The sequence below is a fragment of the Dermacentor silvarum genome, chromosome 7 (assembly GCF_013339745.2).
Source record: "Dermacentor silvarum isolate Dsil-2018 chromosome 7, BIME_Dsil_1.4, whole genome shotgun sequence".
NCBI classification, from domain to species: domain Eukaryota; kingdom Metazoa; phylum Arthropoda; class Arachnida; order Ixodida; family Ixodidae; genus Dermacentor; species Dermacentor silvarum.
The window spans coordinates 45,010,072-45,028,464 of record NC_051160.1 but is presented as its reverse complement, the minus strand read 5'-3'; the positions used below and the strand labels follow the sequence as shown (position 1 = coordinate 45,028,464).

Below are 18,393 nucleotides of genomic sequence, written 5' to 3'. Positions count from 1 at the left end.
CTTCAATCCCGGCGGGAACTGGGAACTTTTTTTGTTCATTTCCGGCGATAGGGGTTATGGACACCGGCGGCTGTGGCGGACACCATCGGCAACCGAAATGGCTATTGGAATGAGCCCATAACAGCTTACGCTGTCAAATGGATTTGAAAGCTTCTCACGGATCTTACCATGTCTGTCCATGGATGTCTGGGTCATTACGCAGATCAGCATTCATTTTAAAAAATATCGAGAGAAAAGCTTTGTTTTATTTGCTCAGTGGACAGATGCCGACGCAGTAATTATGCTATACAGTTGCTCGAGAACACAGCAGATAGTTATGTTAATTAGGGTGATCATAAAACCAGCACCAGAATGGAAATACATATTGATCAATACCAGAAGTGTACAGCTAGGCCAGTATTGTGCTCATTCCGAAACGGAATATAGATTTAGCTTGTCCATAAGTGGATTGCCAATTACAGAATCGCGAAAACGTAACCTGAGCCGCAGCAATAGTGGTGCTATCTTGTGAAGGTTTTTGTTCAACCAGAGTGCATAGAACTGCTATTGCAATTAAAGGCTATCTGCTACTTAGCTGTTGGTGTAAAGGCAGCAGCAGAAACATAATCGTTAAACTACAGTATCTGTTTTCTTTTTCGCTGACAAGAATGGCATGAAACATAGCAATATTTCTGACAGTTTGTATAGCTGAACAAAGTGCTTATAAAGATGGCACTACTAGCACTGCTGCTGCAGTCCACATCTGCAGTATTTTGGTGTTCTGTAAACTGCCATACTAAAGCTTAATTGCTTCTAAAGTTGGTGCATCATTGCATCATTCATGCTCAAATTTTGCACAGATGTGAAATTTCACAATGTGTTCTGTTCAATACTGCATATGGATGGATTATTTCTTGCTTAATCCAGAATAATTGGAAAATGCAATGCCAGAGATAAAGGATAAATTTTCTCTGCAGTAGAGCAGTGGCAGCCATCTGGTTGCTTGTTTCTTCAAGACTGTGTGCATAATGTTTTGCCCTAAGAACGGACAGATGGCGCCACCATTCCTTTCGCAGAGACTGCTTCTGCGGTCCTACACTGTTGCAGACGGCATGTATAGTTACGATTTGTTTTGGAGGAAACAGACAAGTATACTGCACCTAAACTTGGTTTTAAACAAAATACACCACAAAATGGTAATAACTCTATACAAAACATAGAGCCAACAGTTTATCGTGAAGGGCCAGCCAGCTGCACCTAATTCAGTTACTTAAAAAATTGTTAGTCCACCATGACAAGGTTTTCAGTTTCCTTGAGACACACACATAACCTTGGCTGCCTTATTGAGGCGGCATTCAGAAGTCGTTGACGGTGCTGTGTGAGGGATGAACCTGCCCTGGTGTAATGTGAATGCTTGGCTAATATGGACTTTTTTCAGCTTGTGTACTACCTCTCCCTGGAGTACTACATGGGCCGTTCGCTCACCAACACCATGATGAACCTGGGCATCCAGAATGCCTGCGATGAGGCCCTCTATCAGGTGCGTAGAGAAATGGTTGACTCCACAACGTTTCTCGTGCTGGCTTAAAAGCAAGGTGTCTCCAGCTGTACGATCTAGGGGCAGCCCATTTTCTTCCGTCCTGCTTTGTTTCTTGGGTTTCCGTTGAAAATGATTTACCTTTCATGTCTGTTTCGTGGTAAAAGTATAAACCCGCGTTTTATACGGCTAGAGCAACACTGTAGCCCGCCGTGGTGGCTCAGTCAGCTCAGGCGTTGCGCTGCTGAGCACGAGATCGCGGGATCGAATCCTGGCCGCGGCGGCCGCATTTCGGTGGAGGCGAAATGCAATAACGCCCGTGTGCTTACGTTGTAGTGCACGTTATAGAACCCCAGGTGGTCAAAATTAATCCGGAGCCTTCCACTACGGAGTGCCTCATAATCAGAACTGGTTTTGGCACGTAAAACCCCAGAAAGATGAAGAAGCCCTATAGCGAAGCCAGGTATCGGTTTCTCCGAGCTTATAGGAAAATGACATTACCCAATACAGCCATGTGCTTGGCGGCTGTGCCTGATAATACAGGGTGTTCAAAACTAAGCTTGATGCTTTTCTTAAAATTAGGCACTGGGAGGCACGCGAAGACCACCTGTGCAATTAAGTTATGTGGCCAGGGGGGCACAAAGTGAGATGATAATTATCGCTGTGAGCAGCCCAATTAACTAAAATTGAACAATTATTTTTTGTCGATTGCAGTAAGTGGGTATGTTTGTATTGAAAACTTACAGGCAGTCGTGTTTCTGCACAGTATCAGTCGGAAGAATTATTCTAGCGTGTTCGTGCTTCGAGATATCCGACTCCAAATTTCAATTGTACTGCGCAGAGTTATCGACTCGACGCGAGAGCGGTTTATGCTTTGCGTTGCTCTGGAAGGGATGCATTTTGAACATTTTTAGGGCATTGACATCTTGATGGGTGAAGTGTTGTGATGAAATTTGTGCATGACAACACCAAATTTAAAGCGGCAGTATGAAATATTCGTTAGCATAGCTAAAAATTAAAGGTTTCTGCTGTTGATGGTACCGTTGTTGCTTTTGATTTCAATAAAACTTACAATACTTAGAAGTCACTTTATTTGGGTAGCCCAGGCAAGGACCATGCCCGGTCATCTAGTCACCATTACGCACGCGCACTGCCCTCCGGCTTCTCTGCGCGCGCCATTATCTCGGCATGGCAGCTGCCGCCATCTTTACAGGCTGCGCGGTCGCGTGTTACGACAGCGGTTACGGGTTCTTCGATTTTTTTTTTTTTTTTCATTTCGCCAGCCGTGAGGGGAAGGGGGACAGTTATTATCTTTGCCCATGCCTTCGCCGCGTTGTCAGACTAAACGCCGCACTCAACAGCCGCGGCACATCAGGGAGGAGCTTTGCGCCGATCCTCACTCTCTTGCATGCGTAATCATGCAAACGACAATGAAAATTTGTAGTTGGGATATCTCGGAGCATAGACACGCTATACTCGCGGACAACTTTATGTGGCAATAAAGGGAAAGCTACGGGCGCGTGGATGCTGCACATGTGTTACCGCGCCAAGTAGTCCGGCAGCGTTTGACAGTGCTTTTGGTTGCTCGGAACAGACGCTGAATCGACGCAACTTCCACGTGCGACGATTTCGCGTTTGCCCAGACGCGGAAGGGAAAAGCCGCAAAATGAGTAAACTTTTACACTCAGTGGTGTGTTCTGTCTTATTTAACTGTTGCTAAACAGCTGTTTATGTTTACTCTTCGCCAACATAAACCAACGTGGATTAAAACGCGGGACTCTTTTCAGAAGCACCCTCACTTGTGAGCGCTTTGCCTCCGTAGCTTTTCCTTCATTGCCACAGAAAGTTGTACGCGAGTAAAGAAGGATTCTTGGAAGTGAAACTGTGTAGAAACACGACTGCCTCTAACTTTTGAATACAAACATACACACTTACTGCAGTCAATAAAAAGTTAATTATTCAATTTTAGTCAATTCGGCTGCTGACTAGCGATAATTGTCATCTCACTTTGTGTCCCCCTGGCCACATAACTTATTTGCGCAGGTGGTTTTCACGTGCCTCCCAGTGCCTCATTTTAAGAAAACCATAAAGCTTAATTTTGAACACCCGGTATATCTAGCCTGTATTGTTTCTTAAAATAAAATTTGGGATGATCTGTCGCAGGTTCGTTATAAACGTGTAAGCACGGGCCCATCTTTGGAGTTCTGTTGGGACACCTTGATTTCCTTAAGAAGATTCCTTGTGTTCGGCTGAGACACCTACGTTTGCTTTGGAGCAACGCTCCGCTCCAACGCGGCAACCACTACGCTGGTTGTTTACGATATGCGAATCACCGCGTATGAAGACTCACGACGCCACCTACAGGAAGAACGATGTGGCGTAGTAGCCGTGAGCGCGAGCCAGCTAGCGTCTTGATGTTTTGTTTCCCACGCGACGTCATACTTTTACACAAGGCGCGCATCTGCTCCCGTTTCTCTAACCACGCGACGCCATCCTATGCCCGCGCAAGTCCTTTCTCTATGCCCGCGCACTGGCGTTGGCCGCTGACGTCACGCTCCCCCATTTCGCAGCCGCTGCTCGAGGTTTCACCCCGCTCCGCGAGCACGGCCACTCATATAAACGGATCCGGCGGCTTTGAGCCTCCTGTATGACAACTGCGGTGTTACAACGGGAAAACTTGTAGCGTACGAACGGCACTGCGCTCGTACTGGATATTGTCAACGTGATCACAATTGGTGCTACAGTTAAAAAAAAAAAAAAGTCGCCTATGCGTAGTCCTTAGTTTAGCTGTTAGTTGTTATTATTTATATATGAACAGGAGAGATCTCTTTCATTAAGCAGGTTGATCGCGGAACCGATGACAGCCAATGAGGCAACCGTTGACACCCCAATGGGGAACTAAGTTGATCAGGCGCGAAGGCGCTCGCGGGGACATCGGCATGCTTGGCAAAAGGGACGTCCCCTCGTTCATTCGACGCAACCGACGGTACGAGTAAGGCACGGCCGGCGCCAGGAGGTCCAAGGTGTGCATGAGAAAAAATAACTACGGCAACCTCGCGACACCACACCCCTACGGAATACAACTAAGCTTGTGAGCGAGCTAGCTTTACTTCTACATGGCTGTTACCACTGGTACTCGCGAAAAATAATTTTGAAGAATGCTGGTGGCCATATTTTTTGCGACAGGGCCATCCCCCTGTCAGCGAGGGGGCGATGCAGAAATCTGAGGGGGGGGGGGGGGGGGGGGGTCAGGACATCCGGACATCCCCCCTGGATCCACGCCTGGATGGGGGCGAAAAGCGAAAACACCCGTGTACTTAAATTTAGGTGCACGTTAAAGAACCCCAGGTGGTCCAAATTTCCGGAGTCCCCCACTACGGCGTGCCTCATAATCAGATCGCGGTTTTGGCACGTAAAACCCCACAATAAAAAATCAGATTGTGGTTTTGGCACGTAAAACCCCCATAATTAAAAAAGAAGAGGAAGGTAAAAAAATCTACCACCTGTAGCGAGGCCTTCAATGAGAAGACAGAAATGTTTCAGAAAATTGGTGAAAAACGAAAGTGAAGCATCACGGTTCGCAATAAGTCTATTGCAACAAATACACTTGTCGTGTTACCGTGAACTACATATCAGTTAGGACATACAAAGTGGCCAAAAATTGATGCTTACACAACCCTGAAATTACCACTAACTTACAGATAGCAAAAAGGGAAATAAAAGTTTATTCATTCGTTCACGTAGGCAGTATAAGGATTTCACATCACTTGTAAGCTACCACATTTATCCACTTCATTATCTCTGATAAATACAGTTTACAGAACAGCGATGTATGTCTTGGTGCAAAATTGAAAAAGTGTAAACTTTGTGCTTCTTCCATTTTTAAAATTTACAAACTTCTGGTGATCACAATTAATGCCCGAAATGAAAACTGCTTGCAACAGTAGGTAGAGAATATTGTTTTCTCACTTGAATGCATCTAATTTATTTAAAATAGGTTGGGCAGTTCTCGATGAACTATATCATGCCTTTCACATTGTGGTGTTTTGACAAGGAAGTCAGATTAAAGTTTTCTCTTAATATTCAAATTTTCCATTTCGCTAAAGAGGCTGTGCTTGAACAGCAGTAACATCTCTTGTGCGTGTGAATGTGTGCTGCACGCAATGTTTTTTTTTTTTTTTTTTATGCACTTGACACCTCCAAGGTTGGTTATTTTCGGCCTCGGCGATAGGAGTAAGCCTCTCGTTTAAACTAATAATGGGCAGTTTGACCTTCATGCGCTCTCGAGGCATAAATAGGCCCTTCCTTTCGCATTCATGTCCCAGGCAAAGAGTGGGGCACATTTAGAGCCGCATTGATGAAAATGTGGCCCTAAATGCTTGCAACAGTAGGTAGAGAGTTTTGCTTCCTCTCCTAAATGCAACTAACTTGTGTCAAATAAGTTCAGCAGGAGCCGTATTCTGTAACGATTCGGTTTATAAAGAATTCACTTTGGCGGTGACGTCGCACATTTGGGCGGTCTGCTGATGTAATGAGAACGAGAGGAAGGACAGAGGCCAATCGGTGCACAGGTTTTGTTTTTGGATGTAGACGTCACAAACCAAGGGAAAATATAGCAAATTAGGAACGCTTCTTGCTGTGAACGCCTATCTTGCACCGTGCACACGGCCACGCACAGGCTCTGCACATGGCACCTTTGAATCACACCAAAACTAGCACCTCGCTCCACTTCGCTTCGTAGCAGCTAGACGACGGATTTGGTTTCCGCATGATTGACATGTTCGTGACGTCATCATAATATGCGTGCACACCCCGAGGCGATGGCGTCATCCAGACGGCGACGAATCACTGCTCGCAAAGCGAATTCTTCAAAAACTAAAGCATTAAATAATACGGCCCCAATTCTCAATGAACTATCGTGCGTTTCACATTGTAGTGTTTTGACAATGAAATCAGATTAAAGATTTCTCTCAAAATTCCAAATTTTCCCTTTGGCTTACCCTTTGGTTTTCCCTTTGGTTTTCCCTTTGGCTTTGGCTGTGCTTTAACTGCAGTGAGACAATGAACATCTCTCGTGCGTGTCTCTGCACGCACAAGACCCAGCTAGCACAAAAGAGATATAATCATTCTTATTCATGGATATTTCGCCTTGACCGTCAAAAATCTAGATTGAAGAAGTCAACATCGAGAAGGATTCAATTGGGATGGAAAAATCTTGCTATAAGGCGGATTTTAGAAGACGTTTAAAATCGCTTGTTCTAGCGGCCTACAATTATTGATTTTTTGTTGTTGTTTTCTTCCGCTTTTTGGCGGGAAAAACGGACATTGGTTTTTGTTTTTGCTTCGCCCTGTTAGAAGAGAGTGCAATCAACCCTGGCGCGGGTGTTTGCATTGTGGTGAGTGAGCACTGAAGGGGCAGCTGCTTGCTCTTTATGCTCATAATGAATTCCACAATAAAGAAGAAAAGTTACGCTGACCTTTCAGACCGTCAGAAGAGGCGTAGAGTTAATGACGAACCGATATCTACCAGTCCTGTTGCCACGAGTACCGTCCAATAAGTATCATGGTAGGTTAATGAAAGTAGTAACCATGCTTCTAGTGAAGTATCCTCGCCACATGAGGATGCTCAATCCGAGGACAGTTTTCACGAAAGTGACCTTGCCTTGAAAGGAGAAAATGCAGAAGCACACACGCAAGACATTTCTAGATAATATTTTGTTCCACAAAACGACCCTCCTATGAGCGCGGGCATCGAAAATGGAGGTTCTTCGGACTATGCATCATCATCTGCAGAAAATCAGGCAAGTCTTTGTCCACGTAAATGTGTGGAATTTCAAGGATGGCTATGATGGGTTACAAGTCACCGAATTCCGCTTGTCCCAGTTTGTGAACTTCTCCGGAAACTAAGCACCACTTTCGACGTTGATTTTGTCATCGACGCGAGGACATTGTTGAACAGTCCTCGATACACTTCAACGCGATCTGTCCCTCCTGGCGAATATTGCCATTTTTCTGTGAAGGAAAATTTAGAACGCATGATTGCTGTGTACCTGAGTGGCTGTCGAGGGTAGATCCCTTGAAAACGCTCAGAGAATGTTAAATGACAATGTCAGCCAAGTTGGACTGACGGTTCAAACTGTAAAATGTTTTGATATTGTTTGTCGCAGTTTTCGTTTTGTCTGTTTGGTTAAAAAAAATTAAATTATGGGGTTTTACGTGCCAAAACCAGTTCTGATTATGAGGCACGCCGTAGTGGGGGACTCCGGAAATTTGGACCACCTGGGGTTCTTTAACGTGCACCTAAATCTAAGTACACGGGTGTTCTCGCATTTCGCCCCCATCGAAATGCGGCCGCCGTGGCCGGGATTCGATCCCGCGACCTCGTGCTCAGCAGCCCAACACCATAGCCACTGAGCAACCACGGCGGGTTCTGTTTGGTTAACCTGTTTTACTTTGACCGAAAGGAAGAAAAAGACACCGTAGTCTAGTTGCTAGAGAACCGGCTGCTGTGACCCACGGCAGAAGTTTGATTCCATTATAGGTTGCACATCACTTGTTTGTATTATAAAGCGAGTTAGGAACCTACCTACCTACCGCAAAGTGCCAAGAATGAGGCATTAAAGAGTTCGACTTTTGTTATTTCAAATTACCTTTGTAAGGTGCCGCTAGCATTATGGTAGCAGCCGCATTTTGTATTTTCTTAGCTAAATTAGCTAGCATTTCTGTGCTTCAGGTACCGAGTACGAAGCCACACTGAGTATTTTTCTGCATTGCAGCAGCGTGTGTCGCAAGAGGATGCAGCGCCGTGACGTGTCATAGCGGCTACCTGACAAAGCGAGGAGTGGCGCGACGGCTCATCGGCGTCATCGCTTGCGCCGACGCAGTCTGAGCAGCCAAGCGGACTGCGCCCTCCGCGCAGCTTCCCTCCAGATTGCGTAACTTTTGAACCCGCCGTTACATTGACCGTTATTTTTGTCAGGACCAGCCGTTAAGTTCCTGACGCGTATTCGTTCATGAACTGCGGAGCGCCAGACTGCCTTCCACATCTTCTTTGCTCACGTAAGTAGTCACGGCCACTTTGACACCTGTCGTGTTTAATTATTTACGGTTTTCAGGCGGGAGTTTTAGGTGGAAGTTTTAGGCGGTAATGAAGTTTTTCAATGAAAGCGCCTTGATTTTAACTGCAATCTCTAATATTGTTTAAGAGGCATGTTTACGTCTGCGTACGTTTCTTTTATTGTATGCGTATTCAGGTTTGCCAAAGCTGTCTAAAATTACCTCTGCGACGTTTCGTTGACCATTGATCGTTAGGAAGACGATGACATTCCCGTTTGGTGCAGAATGATTAGACGTGCTACGATCTTCGCGTAGCTACAGCATTCTTCCGTCAACGCTCTTGTGCGAGATCACTCGTGTGTTTTTCCGAGCGTGAAAGGTGCCCGCGAATACACGCAAAACTGCCGAACGACTGGCCGCTCGAGGCAGTTTGCGTGTATTGGCAGGCACCTTTCACACTTGTAAAAACACTTTATGTAGCTCATATTGAGAAACAGAAAGCGGTATCAGGGGTTTCTCATGTTGCTTTACAATCTTCTCATTGACACTTTTGATCTAACTATAGTAATTGAGAAGTTAATTAATTAATTAGAACTAATTATCTAACTAGGCGGAATGCAAAAAATAATCTGAGTATCTCCAACATTACCTTGGTTCTGTCCTGGTACGTGGCACTTGCATATTTTTAATGTTTGGCTAAAGTTAAATGAAACACCGTGCATGTAGTGCACTGTTGCCTTGTTTTTGTAACATAATCCGACAGTGTAGCTATTTACAGCATCTTTCTTTAGGATACCTAACATTTTTTGGCTTCAGTCATGCAACAAATAAATTTTGAGGTCGCACTGGCGTTTTCTTTTTGCAAGTCTGTGCAGTAACAAAATTCTGTTAAAAAAAGAAAATTCTAATATACAGTTGTAATAGGCACTGCTGTTACATTATAAACATAGATACTCCGAGTTATCAGCATAAGAATAAAGAGTTTTTTTGTAACTTACTATGCAGGCCCATACCTACGTGCAAGAGAGAAGGCGCGTGAGGGTGAAGACACCGATCATGTACCCTCTACAGGTGCCAAATGGGCAGACGAAAACGCCGCCGCCCAAAGGGCCACCACGAAACTCCTGAACTCCAAGAACCCAGGTAACTGTTATTTCATATTAAAGTCGTACGAATTAAATTTTCAGCGTGATACATATACAGTCGTATCTCGATAATTCGAACTCGAAGGAGCCGGAAAGTTTGTTCTAATTAAAGGAAAGACTTATTTCTGAAGTATTCGTGCACCACAGCACGACGTACGAATGGAGTCGTTAGATATCACGGCGCGCAAGCAGATGGCGAGTAGGGGCCACGAGACTGCCCACGTCGAGCAACGCTCGCATAAAACGATGCTGTAGGGAGCGGGCGGCGCCAGCACGGCGGCGCCGGGCGCGCGCGGACACGTCAAAGGTGAGGGAGGAGGGCGTCAGGGAAGCGGATTTGGCTGAGCAGAGGTGACCCCGTCGCTTCGGTGGCTCCCCTCACTCTCCCTCTCAACTCCCTCGTAGCTCCCCCACCTTCGACTGTCTCCGTGCGCGCCCGCCGCCGGCCCGGCGCCAGCTTAACCCTCTCCCTTTCTTTTCCTGCCTTTGAAGCGAGCGTTGGCCGGTTGTGAGCAGTTTCGTTGGCGGGACTGGGCCTCCGTCGTAGCTCCTCTGCGTCGCAGCCGCAGCGTTGAGACATCGACTCGAACACGCGTGTTACGGCGCGACGACGTAACGGCGACCATGCCATTTAAGAGAGAGAAATTTACGCCGCGGTTCTTTTTCTTTTATTGCGATAGAAATTATATGGGTACTCCAAGCGCATTTTTGCCGCCGTCGTCGTCGCCGTGATAATCCGTATAAAGTGCAACGGCGATGAAATCGTCGCCGCGCGCCATGTGTGGGTTTTAGTGTGTGGGCTCATTTCGGTGTAAGCAATAAATTGCATACGCAAGCACTCTAGATCATAATTGATATATAAACTGCACGAGCTTAACCTTTAACCCATTGCGTAACTATAATTATGTCACCAAGGTCAAAGTTAGTGAAACTGGGTGGAAAATTACGGCTTATGTTCCCACCTTGTGTGTGGATGACTCACTGTTTTTGTAAAAAAAATTCTTTACAAGTGCTTGGCAATGTTATTGTGTGGAGGTTTTCAAACAGGCAAGTCATAGGCGTGCAACATTTTAATGGTTTAATTACAGCAACTGAAGTTCTTACTGTATATGCTTGAAGCAGCCGTTCTGCAAATAGTCGCTGTTACTTAAGGTTGCGCTCGTCTGCTGTCTTTTATTTTTTAAGGAATCGCAATATATTTGCTCAATTTGAAGTATGCGATGGTTTTGATAGACTGGTGTTTAGGTATATGCTCAAGCCTGCGCCATTTCTGAGTTGGCTATGTCATCTGTGGCAAATAAAATTGCGGTGGTGTAACAATGCTGTCACACTGAAGCTGTGCCTTTGCAGAGCCACACTTACCTCTTTTCTCGTACAACATTATCAGAAATGCATTATCTATTCCTTTCTTTGAATGCTAATTGGCACCTACTTCGCACGTGTTTAGGAGGCTGCTGTCATCTACCAGTCGCCAACTAGTCAAGACAACAGCCTCCTGAAAGCTAGCAAAATAGCCGACACTTACACTAGTTGGCGATTGTACATGCAACACCTTCAGTTAGATGTAAAGTATGTCTTCAAGGCAACAGAAGGGAATTTCACTTGTGATCGGTTAATGTTAGAACCATGTTAATAAAGGTGGAATGCTCGAAAACTGTGTGCTTGGACCAATATATTGTAGTGCTGCCCATTGCCAAGATATATTGCAGTGCTTATTGCCAATGCATTGAAAAACTATACGTTCACTAAGAAAAGTGTGCTTCAATTAATATACGTTTTACACATGCCTAATGTTTTTGCAGTAAGAAGACCTGCTGAATTAAGGAGCTACAGCCCAGCAGCCTGTTCGAAACCAGGTTTATCAAGGTCGATACCTGTAATGGACGTTATCCGGAGGCACTCATATTTAATGTTGATTGCTAGCTTGTCTAGTCGTGTTTACTTTTTGCAATAAAAAATGTTATTGCTGTATGTGTTTCGTGTATTGCACAAGCGCAAACCTGCATGCCGCCGGCCGGCGAAACGCCGCAGGGGCATGGGGAGAGGGAAGGAAAGGGAGACGAGGGGGGCGCTAGAGGGGAGGGTGAAAAAAAACGGATGTCAAAATCCTGATTGTAGCAGGATTCAATCTCTATTTTTTAAATGCTTCTAATGGTCTTACAAAATCCCATTTCAAGACAGGATTTTTCGAAACTACTTTAAGCAGGATTCTAGAACTTCTTGCAATAGTCATATCCGCCGGACATTAGCAACGATATACGACCGTTTATCACCTTCTAAACGGACTGCACGGATTTTTTAGTGCGTCTTTCAGACGTTCATTTAGTCTTGGCGAATCGGTATGGAAGCAGTTTTCTATCGCTTTTGTGCTAGCTGGGGAGATGTGTGCTGCACGCAATGTTTTTTTTTTTTTTTATGCACTTGACAGCTCCAAGGTTGGTTATTTTCGGCCTCGACGACAGGAGGAACCTTCTCGTTCAAACTGATAAAGGGCAGCTTGGCCTTCCTGCGCTCTCGAGGCATAGACAGGTCCTTCCTTAGCATGCATTCCCCAAGCCAAGAGCGAGGCACATTTAGCGCCGCATTGATAACGTTCAGGGGCTCAGGATAAGCTTTCCGGAAAGATGCATAGGGATGTGTTGCGTGCCTCTCAACATGCAAAACAGTGTCAAGATAAAGGACGCCTGCTGCGCAGAGGCAGCTAGCAGTGAACGCGTAATCTCAATCCAAGGTCTGTTTGCATACTTGGCAGGGTCGGGCACTTGTAAAGACTCGGTTTGAGTTGGTGAACGAACTTGTCAATCAGCGAGGCTTTCCTGAGGAAAGCCTCATATAGATAGGAAACGTACGTCAGCAATTAAGGACTGCGTAGACTTCTTGGTACCTCTTGCTGGGCAAGGTTGTAACTGGGTGCATACAATTAATGCCCCCAGTAAAGCTTCTTATGGAAGCACTGTGGACACATGCCATTCTTACAATGAAAAGAGGTATGGTAAGCCATAAAAAGAAAAAAAACCAAAAAGACTGGGCCATTGGCATGACATTCTAGTGGGTGCCCAATACTGTATCAGTCCAAGCATGATAAGTGAGCACATTTGGACTATCCCCACCTTTTGAATGTTGTTTCATCAGCTGTTAATGGCTGAATTGACCTTCCGGGCAGCCAAAAAGTTTGAATTAAATTGAAATAGCGGCGATATTTGAATTGAGCAGCCTCAAAATGCACCTGAAAGACAGTAGGCTAACGAAAATATGGTGATTTCATTTAATTAACCCGGATTTGAAATTGGCAGTGTTTCAACTGTCGCAAGTTTACCATGTGAACAATTCCACGAAATGAAATATACATCCAGGAATGCTGTCTCTTGATGCAGGAGCTTCGCAAAACAGAGCATTCATTTTGGTGCTTCCATCGCAGTGTAGAGTAGCGCATTTCTGCATTGGCTGCGGCATCAGCAGTGGGAATCTGATAGACAAATTAATTCACTGTCACGGAGACGTGTACGCTATAGCATCTGTCATTAATTGTATGTTTGATTTGAGACGTTAAGTTCAATCAGTCCACATAACCGGCTTTGTTATATTTCATTTGTCTATGCACTAATATTGCTTTGTATTAATTTTGTATTGGTAATTATTGGTCTGAAATTTAAACTCTGAGTTCTTGTGCCCAAAAACAACAATCCGATTATGAGACACACTGTAGTGAAGAAGTCTAGGTTTTGACGAAAACTCGTCCGGCGAGGGAAGAACATGGCTGAATTAACGTACACTCGCCAACTGAAGAACACAAAACAACACATTGACGTTTCGGCGCCCAGTACGGGTGCCTTGATCACAATGAACGCGAATGCATGATGGTATTTATTATATATGCGTCGGAAGACGTAATGCGCTTGCGTACAACTGAGGGAGGGGGCCCGTGTCGGTTTGGAGATTGTATGCAGAATGATTCAAGAAGCAATCGGGATGATAATTTCTTCTCTCTTTCGATGATGGAAGCCGAATGCCAGTTAATACTGGGACCAGTCTTCTCATGATGCTCTGCCAGGGCGCTGTAAACTGTGTGCCCTTTGGCTACATCAATGCGGTGCTGCTGTAGCCTTCTTTTAAAGTTTCCCGTCTCGCCTACGTAGCACGCCTGGCAGTCCTGGCAAGGAATTTTGTAGATGACGCCGGGATATTTTTCTTTTTTGAGGCGGTCTTTGACTCGGACGAGTTGTCGTTTTAGCTTAAAAAATAAATTATGGGGTTTTACGTGCCAAAACCACGATCTGATTATGAGGCACGCCGTAGTGGTGGACTCCGGGAATTTGGACCACCTGGGGTTCTTTAACGTGCACCTAAATTCTAAGTACACGGGTGTTTCCGCATTTCGCCCCCATAGAAATGCGGCCGCCGTGGCCGGGATTCGATCCCGCGACCTCGTGCTCAACAGCCCAACACCATAGCCACTGAGCAAGCACGGCAGGTTTTGTTTTAGCTTGCTTGAAGGGACGTGACAGATTTGTACACCATAATCTTTGAAAATTCTTGACATTGACTCGCTCACGCCTCGTGCCTAGAGGAGAGAGGTCCGTTTCCTTGTTCTCATCGGCCTGACAGGGGGTTCAGCGGCCCGCTTTTCTAGAGTCTTTATAAAGTGGCCGGGGTACATTGTTCACCTCTACATTGTTGCCTCTACGTTGTTCACCCGTGCATTCCGATTGTGCTCGACTACTGACGCACGCAGAGCTGAGTTGAAAAGAGTGACACAGATTTGGTCAGCAATGGCTATCCCGGCCAGTTTATAAAGACTGAAGAAAAGCGTGCCGCTGAACCCCCTGTCAGGCCGATGAGAAAAAGGAAACGGACGTCTCTCCCCTATGCACGAGGCGTGAGTGAGTCAATGTCAAGAATTGTAAAAGATTACGATGTACAAATCAGCCACGCGTCCCTTCAAGCAAGCTAAAACAACAACGGCGAACTGTCCGGCGAAACTGCAAACTTTTCTCGCACGCGTCTGCGTTCACCACAACTTTGGGCCTTCTATACTGGCTTGCGCAGATGGGTCTGGACATTGAGGAACTGGAGGAAATTGAGGAGGATGCCGGTCTGGGTAATGGCGGCCTGGGTCGACTGGCGGCCTGCTTCCTCGATTCAATGGCCACGCTTGGCCTGGCAGCCTATGGATATGGCATCCGCTACGAGTACGGTATCTTCACGCAGAAGATCACCAATGGCGAGCAGGTAGGTGTCTTGGTGATCAGAGTAATGTGAGCTTGAATGCTACGCTGGCAGTATAAAAACCTAGGCGCAGATATCACCTGTCCGTTGTCAAAAGTAGGAATGGTAAAGTGGCATGAAATACGTAGACGAAAGGATGCAAGACACATAAACGTGCTGACTAGCAACTTCACTTTTCTTGTTTATGTGTGCATATTTACAGAGTGATGAAGATGAGATGTGCAGAAGACGAGATAATTAAAGGATGACCTCTTTATTGCTTTTACCACCGAGGTGCACATTTCAAGATTACTCAAGGTAAATTAGATGAGTACTTATGCAAATTAGACTAACGTTTTAGCCAAAAAGCCTAACAATTGACCGCAATGGAAGACTTGCAGTGCATCATCGGAGGTGCTCGTAACCATTCCCAGAAATGAAAAGTAGGTGCCAGAATATTTTGCAGCATAATGAATTCAGGCCGATTTCACACAGAAAAGCAAGACTGAAGTGCCGAAGAGCACAAATGTCATGTCCTTTTTAGATTTAGACGCCCATGAGTGATGCGCTAATTGCACCTCACCGTCAGGTGAACATGAAGCAAACCAGATAGTACCGTGATACCTATATCTGCACGCCAGATAGCTATATTTTCCTATGTCTTTCATATTTCATATCTCTATCCTCTATAGCATTGGCTGCTATGCATGAAATGGGAGTGGATGATCGTTTGTCTCCTTGATTGTATTTTCGGCACCAAATCTAGTCATGCAGCCCTCCCATACCCTTATTACATTGTAGACATTGCTGTTGTGTGCGGCCTGGTCCCCGTCTTACAGACTGAAGAGCCAGACGACTGGCTTCGCTTTGGCAACCCGTGGGAGAAGGCTCGCCCAGAATACATGACTCCCGTCAACTTCTACGGCCGTGTGGAGAAGACCAACAAGGGCTTCAAATGGGTCGACACACAGGTGAGTGGCTGCACATTCTGTGCCTAGACCTACAATGGCCTCGGCCAACTCTAATTCTCGCGTTTGACACAAGTTTTAAGGGGACACTGTACGGGCTAAGTTGACTAAGCAAATTCCAACTTGGAAATTGACGCTTCTGGAATATTAGAAACATCAGCGTTACCATGAGTGAAATACCGTTGTTTAGTCACTGCCCGTCCTTTTTTGCATCTTTCTTGTTTGTCAAGCCTCCTCTGATGGTAACGTGACATTTTGACTGCTATTCATTTGGCATCTAGAGTGGCACGGAATCCAATTCGGCACCGATTGGTTCCAGACAAATTTCTGCCACCCCTGCCACCAGAATTATTTGCTACATACCAATCGGAATGCGAGTCTGTAGAGCAGGAGGGATATACCATCGCGCTGTCATCCTCTCTTCTTTGGCAAATGTCTCTTCTGCTCTTGATGCGTAGCCAAAAATGTGCTTGCCAGGAGTTCCAGAAGTATTGCTTCTTCCTCAGGGCTTATCTTTGGTATTGCCGCGAGAAAAGAAAAGCACACTAACTTGACATGCGCGGTAGAAGCGTGGGGCATGTAAGTTTGCACACGCTCAGTAGATGGTGGTAGCAGTAAAATGTTGCGCACTCTTGTTTTTTAGAGCACAGCTCTTAGGCGCCCATTCCTGCTGGGATCGGCGGCGTTGGTGGCGTCGGTGTAACCGAGCGAACGAGCACAGCAAAAGATGAAAGCGAATGCGGAGCGCAGCGGGGGTTGAAAGACGCGAGGAGGAAAGTGGAGAGGAGGGAGCAGCGGAACCATGAGGCGGAAAGTGGAGGAGGGTATGGCAAAATCGCGAGGAGAAAAGCGTAGTGCGGCGAAGATGTCTACGAGATGGTGCCAGAGTAGCACGCTTCGTCTGGTAGGTCTGCTGGCGGCGACTGCTGTGAATCACCAGTAAAAAAAATAAAAAAAAAACAATTGACTCCAATTAGCTTTTCCAATAGGAATCAACTGGGACCAATTGGAACCAATTGGAAAATCCCTAGTTCGAACTGGTTACGATTGAGTCAAAGTGAAACCAATTGAGTCCGATTGGACTTGCGAATTGGAATCAACTGGGCCCATCGGGAAATCCTTACCTCCAATTGGTTACGATTGCGTCAGGGATGCAACCAATTGAGTCCAATAGATGATCCGTAAAAGAGCGAGGGGATTCTGGGATGCGCCGTCTGCTCGCTGTTTCCGGTTCAAGGAAGTACAGCCGCCGCCCCCACCGCTTCGCCGTTGAAGCCTATTGACGCACTTGCAGTCCGGCTTTGTCGCACTCAAAGATTACCTGGTAGCAGGCGCCTAGCAAAGCCACGGTCGGCTGTTCAGTCGTTGGCTGCTCAAATTCAAGCGTTAAGGTGAACTCATGTAACTACTGCCTTGCAGCGTACCTTGCTGAGTCAGCTGTGCACAATCATCAGAGGCATGGCTGCCACTTCCAAAATTGAACCATCAGTGAAAAAAAGAAAATGAACGTACAGTGGCACATCAGGCGGCGATGAGCTGTGTAAGGGCCGACACGGAATGATTCCCCAACAACCCACAATTCCCTGCGAATGCTCGTTTTACGGGTAACCTATTGGACTTGCCAGTTTGAACCAGCTAGGCCCACCTTACATTCCCAGCTGAGTCTTATTGGACTACCAATAGGAATAAACTAGCTAGAACGTAACCTACTGGGAAATCATACTTTCAGTTTATGAACCCATTTTTGGAATGAGCTATAGCTATATATGCATGCATGATATTTCTTTCTCTAACATTGACTCAAGCAACAATAACTATTTCAGTACTCGGATATATAGAGGTATTATGAAACCGTTTACGGCGCAAATTTAAACGGGACACAGCCAGATACATACATAATACTCGTAACCAACTAGCCCACCTTGATTCCTTGAACACAGACAGAGATAATGCGCAGCCGTAATTTTTCGGCGACATGGCCATATCCGCATCTTGTTGACAAAAAAAGCGAAAACTATGTACCACTTCAAATGAACCTCTAGTTTCGACCAAGAAATGCCATTGACAGAGCGCAGTTTTCAAACGTTTTCAGCACTTCATTTTCTAATTACGCTAGCTTCGCCGTTACTGACGATATCGGTTGCAGCGACGATCACAGGGCAGTATTTACCAGGCTGCTATAGCCGTCGCCTCAGCACCCGATTTTCTAAGCAATGCTTCTATACGCTTGATAAATTACAGGACAAAAATAGCTTTTTCATCTGTCTGACTGACCTGCAGGCAGAGCAGTCAGTGACGGTGCGTCCAAGCAGCGGCAAATGTCGTAAAGCTAAACTTGGCAGAAACAAAAAAGGCCGCCGAAACGAAAACCAGAGTTCGTTTATGAATAAAAGCGTATCCTTGTCAGAGTGAACTGAAACCTAGAAATCAGCTGCATGAATGGTACGACATCGCTGGTCGACAAAGCGGACGGAAAGCTTCGCACGACTGACAGTTGAAACTG

General features: G+C 45.8%; 1 protein-coding gene, 1 long non-coding RNA gene and 1 pseudogene across 6 annotated transcripts in view; 2 read left to right on the top strand and 1 right to left on the bottom strand.

Moving 5' to 3' along the window:
* LOC119457972 (glycogen phosphorylase-like) overlaps positions 1–18,393 on the top strand; it is a 211,371-nt gene that overhangs the window by 60,779 nt on the left and 132,199 nt on the right. The window lies entirely within an intron of this gene.
* LOC125946726 (uncharacterized) overlaps positions 1–18,393 on the bottom strand; it is a 94,943-nt gene that overhangs the window by 13,170 nt on the left and 63,380 nt on the right. The window lies entirely within an intron of this gene.
* Positions 1–18,393, top strand: part of LOC119457974 (glycogen phosphorylase-like) — an 86,379-nt pseudogene that overhangs the window by 4,616 nt on the left and 63,370 nt on the right.